Source organism: Ovis aries, chromosome 11 (assembly GCF_016772045.2).
Source record: "Ovis aries strain OAR_USU_Benz2616 breed Rambouillet chromosome 11, ARS-UI_Ramb_v3.0, whole genome shotgun sequence".
NCBI lineage: Eukaryota > Metazoa > Chordata > Mammalia > Artiodactyla > Bovidae > Ovis > Ovis aries.
Window position 1 is genome coordinate 14492859 of NC_056064.1, and position 10776 is coordinate 14503634.

At 44.0% G+C, this 10776-nt stretch overlaps 1 long non-coding RNA gene and 1 other non-coding gene across 2 annotated transcripts; both read right to left on the reverse strand.

Annotated features, from left to right (window-relative positions):
- Positions 1–263: 263 nt before the first annotated feature.
- LOC105606855 (uncharacterized) lies at positions 264–3152 on the reverse strand. The gene is made up of 2 exons (XR_001043352.5): positions 2702–3152; positions 264–727 (listed from the first exon to the last, which is right to left on the reverse strand). It is a non-coding gene; the product is annotated as an uncharacterized LOC105606855 (long non-coding RNA).
- On the reverse strand, positions 851–947 carry LOC114117066 (Z30 small nucleolar RNA). The gene has a single exon (XR_003590858.1). It is a non-coding gene; the product is annotated as a Z30 small nucleolar RNA (small nucleolar RNA).
- Positions 3153–10776: the final 7624 nt, after the last annotated feature.

Sequence of the window (10776 nt, forward strand, 5' to 3'; positions counted from 1 at the left end):
ACCAGGGATCAAACCAAAACCTTCGGCAGTGAAAGCCTAAGCACTGGACCGCCAGGGAATTTCCTAGTTGAGGTACTTACAGTAAATTTTCATTTAGACCACTTTGGACTTTTTGAGGCATTTTGTATTATTTTGCTTTTTTCGCTAATCCAATACTTGGAGAGAAATCCTCTACTCCAACAGCAAGAAATTAGTCTTTCGTGAAATACCTTATTCTACAGAAACACTTAAGTTACCTATGTAGAAAAATGCAAGCCACTGGATTGGTAGGTTGGTGAAAATATACAGGTTTATTATTTTTTTTAATTATTATTAGGAGAGGAAGAATGAAAATGATTTGTAAGTGCCTCTGCTGAGACAGGTGTTTTCTAATACAACTCATTTTAGCAATTCAAAGCACATTTTATGACACCACAAAGGTAACAAATATTGAAACAATATCCTACAGATTTTAAGATACTTAAATTTTTAAATTTGTTTCAAAGTTAAACCCAAGACATACTGACTTAATAGGAAATCCAATGAGCAACATTTTTCCAGGCTGAACACCTGTTTTCCCTTAGTCTGCCCCAAGAGAGCATGTACATGTTAATTACTTTAATTTTACAATCACTGCTAAACAAGCATTTTAACACAGTAATAAGTCAATAAGGGAACTGAACCAGATTCAGGGATGAAATAATGCAGTCTTCCATGAAGATATCAAAGCTGTCTTTTTCACCTCAACCTACAAAGAAAACATGAAAGTATCAGTAATACAAAAGCATACTAAAGAAACGCTCTAACACATAATAAAGCCAGTATCCAAATAGACTAGAACATACCAGTGTAGAAAAACCATAACCAGAATCAGCTCAGAGAGAAGATTAAGGGGTCATACCCTGGTCAAAGCCAACACTGAAGCAATGGCAATACCAGGTCAGACTATGCTTCACTCATCATCGCATCATTGCTTTCACCTCCTTGTATTTCATAAGAGCAGCCCCAAACCCTATTTTCACATCAGAGAAAACTTGGGTTTACCCATGGAAAAAAAAATTAAGGCTTCTTTTCAGACAAATTTCAAGCACAGGCTTTCAATATTGCATCTTCCACTATGCACATTAAGCAACTCTGCTGTACAAAATGTTAACATGAACAAGTTTTGTTTTGGGGTATGTGGTTTTTTTTGTTGTTTGCTTTTAAAATACAGAATAGAGAAGCATTTACAGTTCAAAATAATTTCTGGTTTTAGTGAGCCCAAACACCATGCCTGATAAAATCTTAGGGATTGTCTGTGAAGGGATTTGTAGTCTAGTTCTAAAGGAAAACCTTCAGGAAAGATTTTCTACTAAAAAGCCTTTATAAACTCTAATTCATTTAACGTATAATTTGACTTACAATTCTACTGCCAATAAAGATGAAAAGTATTAGCCATAAAAATTTTATAGAAGTCTTCTAAAGAGTCCAAAACCCGAGGGGAATATGATTTGACAAAGGTCCATAGCAAATTAACAACAGGGTTGGAAGAGAAACAGGTCTGGTCACCAGATTTATATTTTTCCATTACCAGCTAAATATAGGGTTTAATTTCATTTTTCTCCAGAGGATGGGCAAGGTAAAGGAAACAATGCAAAGCCTGAGTAATTCACAACCTGGATAATCAATTTCTGAATGAGAAAGTTGACTACATTTTATTTATTCTAAGTGACACTTTCTCGTGGTTTGCAAACAATGTCAACCTCCCCAGCTTTTCAGCAGAGTACTGTCAATATATAAGTAGCAATTTTGGACACACAACATGCTTCGGTCAGCCACTTATAAAGACTGATACTCCCTAGTTAAAATTGGACAGCTACATATGCCCTGTGTTCTCCATTCAGCAACTAAACTCCACAAAGAGAGCGAAACTACTAAAAACAAAGTGCCTTTTTAGAGGCTTGAGCCTTGATCCCACCAGCCTTTGCAGGAGTACGTGTTACAAAAAAAAACAAAGAGCTAACAAAACTTAATTTAAATAACTCTGTCTCAAAGCAGGAAACTTGAGCCGAGCTCCAAGTGTGCTCCAGTCACTCACAGTGGGCACACTTTCCTAGTTCTCTTCCTCAGTAAACTTCTCTGTCTGGCGTGCCTTCCCTGCCCCTTTCAATCTGGAGAAAGTCTAATTATAGTTCTAAAGCCTTGTTCAAATGTCACCTCTGTTAAGCGAAAGTCGCTCAGTCATGCCGACTATTTGCGACCTCATGGACTATACAGTCCATGAAATTCTCCAGGAGGGGGTAGTCCTTCCTTTCTCCAGTGGATCTTCCTGACCCAGGAATCGAATCGGAGTCTCCTAAATTGCAGGCGGATTCTTTACCAGCTCAGCTATCAGGGAAGACCCCTTCTCGGTTAACTGGTCCCTAACTCCCTCAGTTACCCCCTCCTCTGACTCTCACAGCACTTCTTCCGACCATAGTAGGCGTCACATGCCAAATATTCACTCATTCCCATCCTCCACCTCCTTGTCTCATCCACCAGTCCCATCACACAGACAGAGCTCCTGAAGAACCAGGACTGGGTCTCACTGGCCTTTGCAACCATTACACTCAGCAGAGAACCTGGGGCAACAGAAGGCGGCTCAATAAACGAGCGTTTAATTTAATCAGTGAATGACCCTCCCTACTAAACCCTAAGCTCCTAGATTATAAAAGCATCAGCACAATTTATAAAGCTGCCTTACCTCCAACATTTCATGCTGGTTTAAGGACGTTCCGCAAGCATCTATAAGCCCTCCTTCCTCCAGCTTCTAACTCAAGGCTTTCTGCATGGCCCCCTGCGCAGGACCACCAATGCTTACACGCAGCGGACTCTCAAAATGATGATAAGAAAAATAACAATACTACTAATACGTCCAAACCTCACCAACTTCAGGAAAGACTGAGGGAAGCCATTCTTGTGGGGGAAACACGAGTAAGGCCGGAGCCAGGACGCAAACCAAAGCTGCAGGCAAGGGGCTCTGCAGTCCGCTTTCCGAACCTCCCAAAACGCTTACGTCCTACATTCTCACGAGGCCTGCCCGAGCCTGCTGAGGCTGACAGGAGCCCACCCTGTGCTGTACCCCGCGAGAGGCACCCACTTGCCGCTTTCCAGACTTCTGCTCCTCGCGGCAGGGCCGGCAGCCCCAGCGAGACGAACAACCAATCACGCGGTGGCCAGTGGGTCACGTGGCACCCAGCTTTGAGGCGGGGCTGGTGCGGAGAGCAGCCAATCGGAGCGCGAGGCGAACTTTGGGGACGGAGCCGGCCAGAGGGCGCAAGCGTATTTGCAGTCGCTCTGTGGCTGGGCGGGTTCTGAAGCCTGAGTTAGAAGTTAGACTTTGGGTAGTTTCTGCCCGTCCTTTAATTCCTTAATTTCCGACGTAGGAGAGGCTGTTACCTAGAGTGCCTTGTTTCACTAGGGAAAGGCATCTGAGGCAGGGTTGTAGAGTGTGTGTGCCCTGGACTTTTGGGAATGTCGGCTAAAAAAGATGTACAACGTGAGAGTTGTGGGTTAAGTTCTATTTGGGGCAAAATGAGGACTGCAGCCCGGGAGGCAGCATCTCAGATAGCTCTGAGAGACTTCCAACGCAGCAGTGGGTGAAAGACAAGATATAAGGTTTTCTCCTTTGCACGGGAGACAGGGATCAAGACCATCCCCATGGAAAAGAAATGCAAAAAGCAAAATGGCTGTCTGGGGAAGCCTTACAAATAGCTGTGAAAAGAAGAGAAGCGAAAAGCCAAGGAGGAAAGGAAAGATATAAGCATCTGAATGCAGAGTTCCAAAGAATAGCAAGAAGAGATAAGAAAGCCTTCTTCAGCAATCAGTGCAAAGAAAGAGAGGAAAACAACCGAATGGGAAAGACTAGAGATCTCTTCAAGAAAATTAGAGACACCAAGGGAACATTTCATGCAAAGATGGGCTCGATAAAGGACAGAAATGGTATGGACCTAGCAGAAGCAGAAGATATTAAGAAGAGGTGGCAAGAATACACGGAAGAACTGTACAAAAAAGATCTTCGCGACCCAGATAATGATGATGATGTGATCACTAATCTAGAGCCAGACATCTTGGAATTTGAAATCAAGTGGGCCTTAGAAATTATCACTACGAACAAAGCTGGTGGAGGTGGTGGAATTCCAGTTGAGCTGTTTCAAATCCTGAAAGATGATGCTGTGAAAGTGCTGCACTCAATATGCCAGCAAATTTGGAAAACTCAGCAGTGGCCACAGGACTGGAAAAGATCAGTTTTCATTCCAATCCCAAAGAAAGACAATGCCAAAGAATGCTGAAACTACTGCACAATTGCACTCATCTCACATGCTAGTAAAGTAATGCTCAAAATTCTCCAAGCCAGGCTTCAGCAATATGTGAACCGTGAACATTCTGATGTTCAAGCTGGTTTTAAAAAAGGCAGAGGAACCAGAGATCAAATTGCCAACATCCACTGGATCATCGAAAAAGCAAGAGAGTTCCAAAAAACATCTACTTCTGCTTTATTGAGTATGCCAAAGCCTTTGACTGTGTGGATCACAATAAACTGTGGAAAATTCTGAAAGAGATGGGAATACCAGACCGCCTAACCTGCCTCTTGAGAAATCTGTATGCAGTTCAGGAAGCAACAGTTAGAACTGGACATGGAACAACAGACTGGTTCCCAATAGGAAAAGGAGTATGTCAAGGCTGTATATTGTCACCCTGCTTATTTAACTTATATGCATAGTACATCATGAGAAATGCTGGACTGGAAGAAGCACAAGTTGGAATCAAGATTGCCGGGAGAAATATCAATAACCTCAGATATGCAGATGACACCACCCTTATGGCAGAAAGTGAAGAGGAACTAAAAGCCTCTTGATGAAAGTGAAAGAGGAGAGTGAAAAAGTTGGCTTAAAGCTCAACATTCAGAAAACGAAGATCATGGCATCTGGTCCCATCACTTCATGGGAAATAGATGGGGAAACAGTGGAAACAGTGTCAGACTTTATTTTGGGGGGCTCCAAAATCACTGCAGATGGTGAATGCAGCCATGAAATTAAAAGACGCTTACTCCTTGGAAGAAAAGTTATGACCAACCTAGATAGCATATTCAAAAGCAGAGACATTACTTTGCTGACTAAGGTCCATCTAGTCAAGGCTGTGGTTTTTCCTGTGGTCATGTATGGATGTGAGAGTTGGACTGTGAAGAAGGCTGAGCACCAAAGAATTGATGCTTTTGAACTGTGGTGTTGGAGAAGACTCTTGAGGGTCCCTTGGACTGCAAGGAGATCCAACCAGTCCATTCTGAAGATCAGCCCTGGGATTTCTTTGGAAGGAATGATGCTAAAGCTGAAACTCCATTACTTAGGCCACCTCATGTGAAGAGTTGACTCATTGGAAAAGACTCGGATGCTGGGAAGGATTGGGGGCAAGAGGAGAAGGGGATGACAGAGGATGAGATGGCTGGATGGTATCATGGACTCGATGAACATGAGTCTGAGTGAACTCCGGGAGATGGTGATGGACAGGGAGGCCTGGCGTGCTGCGATTCGTGGGGTCCAAGGAGTCGGACTGAGCGACTGAACTCAACTGAAAGGCGGAGTTCAATACCCTGAAGCACTCATTTTACAAAAGGCTTTTTGTTAGTCCTGAGGATCTGATGTCACCATGAAGGGATTTAGTGCTTCTCTAGGTATGAGGCAATGGAAGGTTTGAGATCATAAAATCTGTTCCTAAAAATATCCAACTATCTAACACCTGTCCCACCAGATTCCCTGGAGCACAGAGTGCCTCACTCCACCCTGAACTCCCTCAGGGGCTGTTGAAGGTCAACAGCTATTCATCTCTAGGCAGATGGCAAACTCTGTTGTTCAGTTGTTGGCAATGCTCTTGAAAGTGAAAGTGAAGTCGCTCAGTCATGTCCAACTCTTTGGGACCTGTGGACTGTAGCCCACCAAGCTCCTCAGTCTATGGGATTCTCCAGACAAGAATACTGGAGTGGGTTGCCATTTCCTTCTCCAGGGGATCTTCCTGACCCAGGGATTGAACCCAGGTCTCCCACATTGCAGGCAGACGCTTTAACCCATAAGTGCCAATTGCAGTTGACAGGAAGAGCTCTCGGTTCAGACAATGATCCAGCAATACTGTGCTTGTGCCAAACTTCCACCTGAGCTCTAGAGAGGTTGGGGTGAACTTTGATGAATGTGCCCCTTCTTCCCCACCCAGGGGAAACTTATTGGCTGGTCAGAGGTTTGGGCTCTTCCTAAATAACAAAGGGAATGGCAACCCACTCCAGTATTCTTGCCTGGAGCATCCCATGGATGGAGGAGCTTGGTGGGCTACAGTCCATGGGTCGCAAAGAGTCAGACATGACTGAGCGACTTCACTTTTCACTCAACAACAAAGAGAGGGCATTAAATATCAAAGAACTGCAAAAGAGTGCGGGGAAAACGTCACGGAAGAGATGGCCTTTGATCTGAGTCTTGAAAGATGCATGGGATTTGAGAATTAGGAGATTCTGGGAGCAGATAATTTAACTCTTGAATTAAATAGAAAGTATAGGTGAGTGAGTGTCGTTCAGTCGTGTCCGATTCTTTGCGACCCCATGGACTGGAGTCCACCAGGCTCCTCTGTCCATGAAATTCTCCAGGCACGAATATTGGAGTGGGTTGCCATTCCCCTCCAAATTTAGGTAAGGTTGAAACGGTGTAGTGTTTCTCAAAAGTCAGTGAGTTAGAAACACCGGAAGGAAAGTTAACACAGACGTCCTAAAACATCAAAAACAAAGGACAAAACTGCACAATTCAGTTTTCCGGAATCAGTAAGGTTGAATCTGGAGGTGGAGCCCCCAGGTGTGTATATTTTTAATAAGTATGTTAAGGGAGTGGGCTTCCCAGGTGGCTCAGTGGGTAAAGAATCCGCCTGCAACGCAGGAGACACAGGCAGATGCGAGTTCAATCCCCAGGATCCCCAGGTCGGGAAGATCCTCTGGAGGAGGGCATGGCAACCCACTCCAGTATTCTTGCCTGGGGAATCCCATGGACAGAGGAGCCTGGTGGGCTACAGTCTATAGGGCCACAAAGAGTTGGACACGACTGAAGCTACTGAGCACACACACACACACACACACACACACACACGCACACGCATACCAGGGGAGATTCTGATTCACACCAAAGTTGAGGACCAGTGTTAGCCGTGATGAAAGGGGGTGGCACGAATTGAAAGACAGGCCGAGATGGCAGCTTACAGCCTGTGCAGTTTAGACTATTCTGGACAAAGTGGGCAATGTGAAGATTTCAGAGTCTGAGGAGATAGGTGATTAGATATGAAAACCCATTAGGCGACTATGTTTTTAAATAGATGGAAGGAAGGCAGAGTGAAAGAAGGGGACGCTCTTTCAAGTGATGGCAAATGTCCAGGTGACAGCTAGTAAGAAATGGACAGGTGGCGTGTGAAGGGTGGCAGGAGGATAGGGATGGGGAGAAAGACATGAAGAAATAAAAGGAAAGTGTGGAGAAAAATGGAATGCCTTCTTTAGAGACCTATTAAAGGGCTTCCCTGATACCTCAGTTGGTAAAGAATCCACCTGCAATGCAGGAGCCCTAGGTTGGATTCCTGACTCAGGAAGATCCGCTGGAGGAAGGACAGGCTTTCCAATCCAGTATTCTTGGGCTTCCCTGGTGGCTCAGCTGGTAAAGAATCCTCCTGCAATGCGGGAGACCTGGGTTCAATCCCTGAGTTGGGAATATCCCCTGGAGAAGAGAAAGGCTACCCACTCCAGTATTCTGGCCTAGAGAATTCCATGGAGTGCATAGTCCATGGGGTCACAAGAAGTTGGACATGACTGAGTGACTTTCACTTTCATCACTTTCATTGTACTTTAAAAATAAGAGAGTTTAGACAGTGAAGAGAATGGGCCTTTGCAAGTGCTGTTTCCTTTTCCTGGTATTCCCCTTCCTTCCCCATCACCCTTTCTCAACCTGGTGCACACTTACTTCCAGGATTAAGCTCATATACCATCTCATTTGTGAGATCTTATCTTGTTCTCACAAGCTTAGTCATTTTCACTTGTTAGAACACCCAAAGCACACTGTTCGTATGAGTCTAGCTTGCCAGAATGGCACTAGAGTGTTACGGTCATTTGTATGGGTTATAGTATTTGCAAGCATCACAAACTCTCTGTTCCTCAGTTTCTCTATCTGTAAAAGTGGGAATAGTGACAGTACCTACCTCATGGAGCTATTATGAGAATTGAGAACAATGCATAGTACATAAAGTTCTCACCTGGTGTTACCACATATGTTGTATTGCCATGAGTTCTTTAATACATGTTTTCCCCCTCTAGATTGTGAACAGGACACGTGTCTTATTCTTGCTAACAGGAAAGGCTGCACGGCAGAATGATAGTGAGTTTTGAAATCAGCTGGACTCCAAGGGTTCGGATCTCAGCTCTGCTAACTACTATGTGTGTAATTTTCTTAACTCAGTTTCTTCATTTATAAGATGGTGAAAATAATGCATGTCTTACAAGTTACTATGAGGACAAGTTACTTCGAGATCATCAAAGTTACAGATCTGGCCCAAAGAAGGCAGTCACTAAATGGTGAAAATGACCAGTAGCCCCAGAGCACAGTACTATGTTTGGAACACAGTAAGTGCTTGATAATTGATTATTAAACGAAAAGCTGACATTCTATCCCAGGCACCATGCTAAATTCTTTGTATACATCATTTCACTTCATTCTCACAAGAACTATATGAAGAAGGCACTATTATTACCTCCAATTTATACAGAAGGAACCTTTGACTTGGATTATCTTAACCATAGCTTCAGAGCTAAAAAGTGATGGAATTGCAATGCCCTTGGGGCTCAAAAAAAAAAAAAAAAGTGGTTGACTGAATGAGAGAATGAATGAAAGACTTACTCAGAGTCAGATGGTGGTGTGGTAAAAACAGCACTGTGGCTGTCCGTCACTATGTTATCAAGTCTGCTATGCTAGTCAAGTCATACTGACAAATGAATTTAGAGCGAGATGAAGGCTGGTATTCAACTGTTTGCGCTTTTGAGCTTGAAGGCTGTGCTGTAATTATCTCTGAGGATAAACTGAAATGCAGAGTGAATAAACACATCTTAAATAAGTGGGGGGCTCTAGTTCTTAGCTAACTGTCAACAGAATGGCCAGATTACTGTCCCAAGACCTAGAGAGAATCACTGTCCAAGCTACTGATTTCAAGTTGCTTCATATCACGGACATTTGCTTCTAGCTATCAGAGCCAAAATGAGAACTCCTCCCTGTTCTGATAACTTACTATTCATAGCCAGGGGACTTGACTAAGGAACTTTGAAGACGAGAAACTCTCTTTGCTCATCTCTCACATTTTCCTTTCTTTTCCTGATTTGGTTCCCAATAGTTCATTAAAGAATAAGAAGAAGAACGTCCCTGGTGGTCCAGTGGTTAAGAATCTGCCTTCCAAAGCATGGGACCTGAGTTTGATCTCTGGTCCAGGAAGATTCCACATGCGATGGGGCAATGAAGCCACTGCACCACAAATAATGAGCCTGGGTTCTAGAGCTTGTGCTTCGCAAGTCAAGAAGCCCTGATGCCACCACTAGAGAAAGCCGGTGTGCAGCAACAAAGACCCAGCACACACACACACAAAGAACAAGAAGGAGAAAGCAATCCAATTCCTTCTTCTCCTGCCCCATAAAATGTCTTTCCTGTTGACTGGGAAGAAAAAAGGAAGTACTTAGGTAAATTTCTGATTTTGAAGACTCCAAAGCAATCCAGAATCCTAAATTTGAGAGGCAATGGAAGGAGTAGGAGCATTTGTATTAAACAGACCTGACCACCCTCCAGCTCTTCCACTTGAAAAGTGAAAGTGAAGTCACTCAGTCGTGTCTGAGTCCATGGACTGTAGCCTGCCAGGCTCCTCTGGCCTTGGGCTTTTCCAGGCAAGATTACTGGAGGGGGTTGCCATTTCCTTCTTTCTCCAGGGGATCTTCCCGACCCAGGGATGGAACTCAGGTCTCCCCCATTGCAGGCAGACTCTTAACCATCTGAGCCACCAGGGAATCCTGGCCAAGTAATCTCAGTTTCCATGTGGTGTGCCACACTCCCAGCTTGGTCCCTTGTGCCCAAAGGCACATGTCCAGTAAATGATGGTCGTTTCTATCTTTCTAAAAGTAAGTAATATCAGAAAGATTTCAGTGAAGCTGAGAATTAAGGTAGACGGTAGAACTAAAAGTGAGACTTCGGGGATTTCCCTGGAAGCCCAGTGGTTAACACTCTGCACTTCCAATGAAGGGGCACAGGTTCGATTCCTGGTCAGGGAACTAAGATCCTACGTGCTGTACAGTGAGGACTAAAGGTAAAAAAAAATGAGACTGAGGACTTCCCTGGTGGTCCAGTGGTTCCCTGGTTAGGGAATTAGGATCAGCACTCAGTGTGGCCAAGAAATTAAAAAATAAAATACATGAGACTGGATTTGAAAATGACATGAGTGAAAAGGGTTAAAGTTGAAGCTGAGAGCCGACCCTTGCACTTTATTAGTTTGTTGGTGATGGACAGGGAGGCCTGGCATGCTGCGATTCATGGGGTTGCAAAGAGTCCGGCACGACTGAGCGACTGAACTGAACTGTGCTGATTATTCATCATAGTATCCATTCTGCCTCCTGTCCTGGAAACTCTTTTCAGTACAACAGGTACAAAGGGTCTGCCAGCAAAGCAGAACTTCATAGGAACAGTAACCTTAGTTAATGAAATATGAGGGGTATTCAGAAACCTATTTACTATTGTC